Genomic DNA, 9,187 nt, shown 5'->3' on the forward strand with positions numbered 1-9,187 from the left:
TATACATAGGCGGTTTCTCTGGGTATTATAAAGCAGAATGTTTCTGAAGTTCCCATAGTTTTATAAATAAGCAGAACTTTGGAACAATTATGTTGTCTTTTTTAAAAAGGAAAGACATAGAAATTAAGAGTTTTTTTTTTAATTTGAGAGGTACTTGTTATTAAATTCAATAAATTAACATATAGTGTATTATTAGTTTCAGAGGTAGAGGTCAGTGATTCATCAGTCTTACGTAGCATCCACTTATATATGCTCATTACATCACATGCCCTCCTTAATGCCCATCACCCAGTTATCCCATTCTCCCACCCCCTCTTCCCTCCAGTAACCCTCAGTTTGTTTCCTATGATTAAGAGTCTCTTATGGTTTATCTCCGTCTCTGATTCATCTTGTTTTTTTTTTTTTTTTTCTCTCTCTCTCTTCCCCTATGACCCTCTGTTTTGTTTCTTAATTTCCATGGGTGAGTGAGATCATATGATAATTGTCTTTCTCTGACTGACTTATTTTGTTTCACATAATACCCTCTAGTTCCATCCACATCATTGTAAATGGCAGGATTTCATTTTTTTATAGCTGAATAGTATCTCATTGTTTATACACATCACATCCTCTTTATTCATTCATCTGTTGATGGACACCTAGGTTGCTTCCATAGTTTGGCTATTGTGGACATTGCTGCTATAAACATTCGGGTGCACGTGCCCCTTCAGATCACTACTTTGTATTTTGGGGGTAAATACCCAGTAGAGCAATTACTGGGTCTTAGGGTAGCTCTATTTTCAACTTTTTGAGGAACCTCCATACTGTTTTCCAGAGTGGCTGCACCAGTTTGCATTCCCACCAATGGTGTAGGAGGGTTCCCCTTTCCCCACATCCTCACCAACATCTGTTATTTCCTGTGTTGTTAGCCATTCTGACAGGTCTGAGGTGGTAAGAAATTGAAAGTTTTTAAGCTTCTCTGATAGCTTCAAGGGGAAAGATAATACCAATTAACCACTGCTTGACAGACATATGTTAAATGATTTACACTGGTTCTTATTTAGTCTTCAAGACACCTCTGTTAGGGAAATACTAACAGCACTTTACATATGACAAAACTGAAGCTTGAGAAGTGAAACTTAAGAAGTGTAGTAGTCTGTGATTGGTTGAGACCTAAAGGCAATTGTTCTAAATGCAAACAAGATTTGAGATGTTTAAGATGGGTACTCTACATGTTTAGAGAAACTTCTTTAATAACAAACTATAGAAATGATCCCTGAAAGTATAGTCTTGAGATGTTTAAGATGGGACAAGTTTATTCTTCTTCCTATATATTTTAGGACAAATAATTCTATATGCATTGTGGAAAAAACCTAGATGCTTTAAATTAAAAATAAACATTTTGTAGTAAAAAATAAAACCACCTAGTCAGAGCTTCACATTCATCTATGTATTGAGTTATTACTTTCATTTTTTCTCTGTTCCAAAATGTAAGTTTGTTCCAGAAACCAATTCATTGTTATTTTTAACATCTTAAAATCTGAAATATTTTCCAACTTGACTTTGTAATATTGTATAAGTCAAGTATTAAAAAAAAAAACCTTTTATGAATAAAAACATACATCTGTTACCATCTGTGTCCTAACCAAAAATATTTCTGCAGAAAATGTTTTGGTTAAGGGCGCCTGGGTGGCTCAGTGGGTTAAGCCGCTGCCTTCGGCTCAGGTCATGATCTCAGGGTCCTGGGATCGAGTCCCACATCGGGCTCTCTGCTCAGCAGGGAGCCTGCTTCCCTTCCTCTCTCTCTGCCTGCCTCTCCGTCTACTTGTGATTTCTCTCTGTCAAATAAATAAATAAAATCTTTAAAAAAAAAATGTTTTGGTTAAACACAATATAAACTCTGTAACCAAAAACCAAGGAAATAATGAATATAACCATGGACATTAGAGCATGCCTTTAAGTAAACATACAATCTAATTATTCAGTGGGTGGATGTTTTATATAGATGAAGAAGGGCAAATGTTGGAAGAAACACAGATTTAAAACATTATATACAATAGAGCCTATCATTTTAAGCTACTTTTACATAAAAGCAAAAATGATTAATTCTTACCATGCACAACCAAATATACACTCAAAAAAGAAAAGAGCATAAAACTGGTATCTGCAAAGATTTTCATGTTTAATACAGGAAATATTAATTAAAAGCCTTGAAGTCGGGAATGGCTCTGCTGGTCAAAAGAAGGAAAATACCACAAATAAGTTTTCAACTGACTTTTTTTTTTAAGATTTTAATTATTTATTTGACAGAGATCACAAGTAGACAGAGAGGCAGGTAGAAAGAGAGAGGAGAAAGCAGGCTCCCTGCAGAGCCAGATGTGGGGCTCAATCCCAGGACCCTGGGATCATGACCTGAGCTGAAGGCAGAGGCCTCAACCCACTGAGCCACTCAGGTGCCCCTTCAACTGACTTTTAAACAAACTAGAGCTACCAATACTATTGATTCTACTGACTTTAGTTTTTGTGCATATGTATTAGGGAGGAAATTGGTAGCTTTGTTTTTGGTTTTGGTTTTTTTTGGTCAGATAATAATTACAATTTTAGCTCTGATCAATTTACAAAGACCTTTTGCAGCTGCATTGACAGTCTCATGAACTATGCTCTTTCCATTTTGGTTCTAAGTATGAGTATGTTTCCCCAGCTGAACAAATATTGAGTGGCAACTCTGTGTCAGGCACCGGGTGAAGCACTACTATGTCTCATGTTCTATCAGACTCTGTGTAATGCAATATTAGATTGGGAATATTTTTGTTATCATTGTCATTATTTAAAATTTTGAAAATGAAAATTCACAAGCAAAACATAGGTACTTGCCCATTGTAACAACAGAGACGCATGGAACGAGTTTCCTTTCATCACTGCTTTCATTTTACTTCTCCTTTCAGAGGTGGTGAGAATGATGAGATTAATTCTAAGATGTACAGCTGGAATAAGCATGTTCAGATGTGGAAGAATCCCTGCCATGGTTTCCTGACCCATAGAGTGAGGATTCTTATGGCAGGAAAGATTAAGTGGAACAAAAAAACAAAAAACCGAAACAAAAAAACCAGATGGCTGCAGAGACTGATGCCGCCATCAAAGATTTGGAAGATAAACAGTGACAATCCCTACCACATTCTGTTGAGTTAGCTAAGTCAGCCCTTCTACAAGAAAAATGGATCTCAGTGAGCAACAGTGGATTAAAGTAAATTTAATCATGTAGTGACTTCTGGTCATGCTATTCCAATCTATTTAATGAATAATGCAATAAACTGCTAGTTTTGAGAGCGACCCAGAATAAGGAAATCCTCTGCAATAGGTCCAGCTTGCTGAGCAAACTGCTCTGTCACTTGGGCCGAATGACTCAGCAGGTCCAGTATCACTTGGCATGTCTGGGGCAGATAAGGATGCTCTATGGAGATTTTGACAAGCCCCTTTATGTGAATCAGCACAAAGCCCTGGAGTTTTGCAGCAAACCTCTGCCATCCTCTGCAGATAAATATCTCCACTGAGAAGTAGCCTCTGGCTTGCCATTGGATCTTACCAGTGACTATGCTATTGCCCATCGGCAACAAGTTACCATGAAACCGGAGCCCTCCATCACCAACTTGGCATTGTCTAACCTATCAACACATAAACATGGGTGTCCACAGCAGCATTCCATCATCAAATGAAAGTGTTATACAGGAGAGAAGGCTCATGGAGATCTTAAAAATACATTTAAATTGCATGAGAAATAATCCAGGTGCCCATGACCCACAGCCCTGCCACACTGACTCTTCTTCTGAACCTACACCTGCGGCATTATGGAAAATGCCTAATGACCAGTTACCTGAAGAAGGAAGTGTGGAAGGGGCTGTTTTATAGGTAATTCTGCACAACGTGCTTGCAGCACGTGAAAGTAAATGACTTTGTACAACAACCTCACTTAGAGGGAACCTCACTTGAAAGAACTGACGAGGGAAAATCCTTCCAATGGGCAGAATGTTAGAGTCTACCTGGCTGTTCATTTTGCCTGGAAGGAGCAATGGCCACAGATGCAGGTCTATGGTGATTCATGGACAGTGACTAATTATTTGGTTGGCTGGATGGCCAGGGAATTAGAAGGGACACGATTCGAAAATTGTTGAGGAGGTCCAGCGATGGACCTAGGTTTAAATTTCAAAGTATGAAGATATTTGTGCCCCATGTGCATACTCATCAAAAAACAACGTACGTAGGGAAGGAGATTCAGAATCAGGTCGACAAGATGATCCACCCTGTGGACGTCAGTCATCCTCTTTCTCCAGTCACTCCAGTCTTCCCAGTAAGCCCACAAAGAAAGTGGCCATGGCAGCAGGGATGGAGGTCATTCATGGACTTTCCCTCAAGACTGATCGGGCTAGATCTACTGTTGAGTACCCAAACTGCCAATAGTAGATATCAACCATGAGCCGCAAAATGGCACCATTCTCTAGGAAGACGAGCCACCCATTTGGTGTAGGTTAATTACATAGGCCCACTTCTGTAGGCACTTGGTTCTTACTAAAATAGGCACTTACAGAGGATACAAATTTTTCTCCCTTGCCCACAATGCTGCTACAAAAATCACCACTGTGTGGACTTAAAGAATGCCTTACACATCATCACAGGATACCACACAGCATTGCTTTGGCCAAGGAACGTGTTTGACAGCAAATGAATAGTGGCTCATGTTCATGGAATTTGCCAGTCTTCGCATGTGCCCCATCACCTTGAAGCAGCTGTGTGGAATGGTGGAAGGGTCTTCTGAAAACTCAGTTATGATGCCAGCTGAATGTCAACACCTCTTGGAGCTCAAACAGCGTCGGCCAGGATGCAGCATGTGCTGTAAATCAGTGATCAATACATGCACCTGTTTCCTTAGAACCAGGATTCGCAAGTCCAGGAATCAAGGATAGAAAATGGGAGCAGCTCCTCTCACTGTTACTTCTAGTGATGCACTGATGAGATTTTTGTTTCCCATTCCCTACAACTTTGGGCTCTGCTAGTCTAGACGTGTTAGTCCCAGGAAAGGAATACTTCTACCAAGGGACACCTCAGTGGTTTCACTAAACACAGATGAAATCATCACCTTACCTCTCTGTGCACTCATGCCAGTGAACCAAAAAGCAAGGAAAGGGTGTGATATTGACTAGGGGATATGAGCCTGACATTCATGGAAAAATTGGATTGCCACTACAAAATGTCAGCAAGAGGGAATGTGTTTAGGATGCAGGAGATCCCCATAGGTGCCTCTTACCATCCCCATATTCTATGATTAAAATCCATGGGAAACAACAGCTCAGTAGAGGCAGGACCGGTAATGGCTCAGACCTTTCAGGAATTAAGTTGTAGTCCACTGGCAGACAAAGAACTAAAACCAGCTGTAGTTGTTGCTGAGGGCAAAAGGAGTACAAAATAGGCAGTGAAAAACTTAAATACCAGCTGCGACCATGTGAGTGGTTGTAGAAATAAGCACTGTAGGAGTTATGAGTATTTCTTCCTTGTTTTGATATGAATATATTTGTATGTACGCTAACCAATATTTTTTCTTTCTGTTTCCCATTCTCCCACCACATGGAGTATAATATTTGTTGGTAATATCTGACCTCTTAGTATTTAACTTACTGGATATTGGAAAAGGAAGATGACTTGTCTAGAAGAGGGATGATTCTCACCCCAAAACAAACAAAAGGACTTTGCTTTCTCTTTGGAGAGAGCAGGTTACAGTTGTATGAGGGATAGTTGTGTTATGTTAGGAGAAAGCAAATTGTTGCTACAGCCATTATTTGAAAATTAAGTTAAATATAGTTCAAAAAGGTATACGTGGATACCATGTTGAAAAGGGATAGACTGGGGTAGATTTCTATTGTGTGAGTCTAACTAAGCTGGAACTGTATTTCACTGTGAGGCTCTGAATTAGTGTGGGCCTCAAGAGATATTATTATTTTTAAGAGACATTATTTTTTAAGCTAGTGAAATAAATTTCCACCTGATCATCAGTTGCTCCCAAAGCATTGAAATTAGCAGATTAATTAAGTGAATTATGAATAAGTGAGTAATAGAATACTTATGCAAGCATGAAAAATGATATTGTAGTAGTTTATTTTCTGGAATGGAAGATATTCACAAGCGGTTTAAAGTAACAATAGTCAGTCCACAAAATTGTACGTAGAAATTGGCCCCTCTGTTATTGTATGCATTTTCTGGGCAGTGTAGATTGAAAAAGTCTGAGGGACATAAAGGTGATTAATATCCATGTGATCAGATTACAGATTTTTTTCCTTCTTTGAACTGCATGTGTTTTCTAATTTTTCTACAATAAGTGTCTATTACTTTTGTAATTAAAATAAAGTTTTAAAAATAGTATTATGGCAGGGGCCTGGGTGGTTCTGTCAGTTGGGCGTCAGACTCTTGATTTTGGCTCAGGTCATGAGATCCAGCTCCCTGGACTGTGCTCAGGGGAATCTGCTTCTCTCCCTCTCCCTCTTCACCTCCCCCCATTCTCTCTCTCTCTCTCTCTCTCAAATCAGTCAATTAATTGATTTTTTAAAGCTTTAAAATAAATAAAAATAGTACTATGTTGGAACACAGCAGACATCTTTCATGAGCATGTCGGTCTCTCTACCCAGGTATTGTTCACTGTTCTATTCTGTCAAGGAGGAATAATAATGGTTCCCAAACTAGTTTCCATTCTAAGTAAGAGTATTTGGGTGCTCATTACCATGCACCAGTGGACAGCCATTTATAGTATCAGAAACTCAGTGTCTTGAGGTCAGGGACAGTATTTTCACCACAGAATTCCCTGCCCCCCTACAGTGCTTGGCACACAGTAGGACTCCTTGAATATTAGTTGAATGAATCAATGAATGAATGAACTCTTGGCTCTTCCATCTCTTTTCATGCTTCAGTGTATCATCCTAACAACTGTACTTCTTTAGTGTTTTTTAAGTTTGTTCCCTCTTTTCCATCTCTGCCACCACTTGTTAGTCCAGATTCAACCATCTCCTGCCCCAGTTCCCTTCACATTGCAGCCCCCTTCCTTTTTTTTAAAGATTTATTTATTTGGCGGGGGGTGGGGGAGAATCACAAGCATGAGGGGCGGGGGAGGAGGAGAGAGAACCTCAGACTCTGTGCCTGACATGGGTCTCGATGTCATGACACTGAGATCATGACCTCAGCTGAAACCAAGACTTAGACACTTAACCAACTGAGCAACCCAGGTGCCCATGAAGGTGCTCTAAGAGACTGAGCCAATCTCAGTATGCCAATCAAAATGCCAGCCTTACTGCTAACTAGGTAGTAGTAAGTAGCTAAACTAACAAACTAAACAAAATTTAGTTTGTTTTTGTTCATTACTATCTTCTTTTTTTTTTCCTATCTCAAAGCTCCTTTCTGTATTTTAATACTTGTTTTGTGGAATTATGGGTGCACTCTGAAAGCATCTGCCTAATCTCATACAGTTCCTCCCTTTCCTTGAGAGAAATGGGGACCAGTAAAGGCAGACAATGGTGGTGACGATCATATTCACCATTAATTTCTCCCTTCATTCCTCAAGCATTTATAGAGAATGTAGCAGAGAACAAGCTCTGTCCTAAGTGCTGGGGTGGGGGTAGAGGAGGGACAAGATAGCCAATGCCAGCTTTCTTCCTCAAGAAACTGTCATTATGATCAAGGGAGAAACACACACAAACATGCAATCAATGGCAGGGCTTTCTGGGAAGTGCATGCTTATTGGAGTTTTGGACCAATAGCTTAATGAGTCCTAAAGCAGAGGTTACTCATTCTTGCAGGTAGGAAACTGCAGACTCACAGAAGAGCTCCTATTAGAGCTGAGCACTGGAAGAGGAGCTCCATTCCTTAAAGATCAGGCTTTCCAGCCACGATGACCAATCTGAAGAGAGGTGGAAAAGTCCAAAGGAAGTTGAGTGGTTGTGTATGACAGAAGATAAATGGAAGAATGGCTGGAGATATGACTCTAAAAGAAAGGATGAAGCCTGGGAGTGGAGGGTCTTTCAATGCCAGGAGGCACTTTGATTTTTATCTAAATTGACAGATTGATAGCACTGAAGGATTTTTGAAATTGGGATAATCGGTTGTGTGTTTAGAAGATGGAGGTGACAGCAGAAAGGCATGAGGTGGAGAGACCTTTCAAGACCTCATTGTAAAAGACCAGATGAGAGATGATGAGGGCATGGGGTAGACTGTGGAAATACACAGAGCAGGGAGGTTGGTGGTGATGGAAAGACAATAAAAAGGTCTTTAGAGTCAGGTGAATTTGATCAACCAATGGATATGAGACTTGGGCACTCTGGAAAGAAAGGACTCTGATGAAACTGAGCTGAGTGATAATGGTCCCAGGCATCTCTGCAGTTGAGTCCAAGACCTGGACTGAAGAAGAAGGCTTCTCCTGGAGCTGGAGGAGGAGACTGGGGAAATGGCCAATGTTGAGCAGAGCTTCCGTGGATAGCAAGAGTCAGGGTGGAGCTGCTTCCTCCCAGGGACTCTGATTTTATGTGCATGACCACATTACCCTCAACTCACTCAGTGCCTCCCATGGAGCTAGAGGCCAAGGTCCTGCCATCTGTCTGATAAGAATTATTGTTCTAGAAGGACTCTCCAGGAGGGGACATTGGTGGGTGAAGAAAGAGGCCACGTTTAGAGATCCAGGAGTCAGCAGAATCTGGGTGATAGTAGGGGTCTTATTAGTTGATGAACATGCCTAAACATGAGACAGGGTAGGCAGGGGTTTTGTTTAGAAGAATTATCCTGCAAAAGATCTCCTTGCAGAGCTGATAAGAGTTATGCACTTTCTTCCCAGAAAAATGCTCACACATACCCACCAAATGCAGCTCAATTACAGGAGGTTCAGAGACTAAATTGAAAGAGAGAGGGAGGAAAGCTGAGGATAATGCCTAGGGAATCACCTTCATGATTAAGAGGATACTACACAATAGATACAGCTAGATTGAAGGAAAGAAGAGCTGTGGGAGAGCAGGAGCAGAGAAGGTTCGGGAGGAGTTTCCAGCAAGTCAGATGGAGTGAAATTGAACAGAAGCCACTGAGTTTGACAATTAGTCATTGGTGATCATTGGCCAGGATCATAAGCACATGATACTAGGATTTGAGAGCAGATCTGACTCCATGACAAGGCACAGTCCTAAGACAT

At 40.5% G+C, this 9,187-nt stretch overlaps 1 pseudogene; it reads right to left on the reverse strand.

Annotated features, from left to right (window-relative positions):
- Positions 1-1,177: 1,177 nt before the first annotated feature.
- Positions 1,178-1,271, reverse strand: LOC131822781 (small nucleolar RNA U3; annotated as a pseudogene).
- Positions 1,272-9,187: the final 7,916 nt, after the last annotated feature.

Source organism: Mustela lutreola, chromosome 1, assembly GCF_030435805.1.
Source record: "Mustela lutreola isolate mMusLut2 chromosome 1, mMusLut2.pri, whole genome shotgun sequence".
Classification (NCBI taxonomy): Eukaryota; Metazoa; Chordata; class Mammalia; order Carnivora; family Mustelidae; genus Mustela; species Mustela lutreola.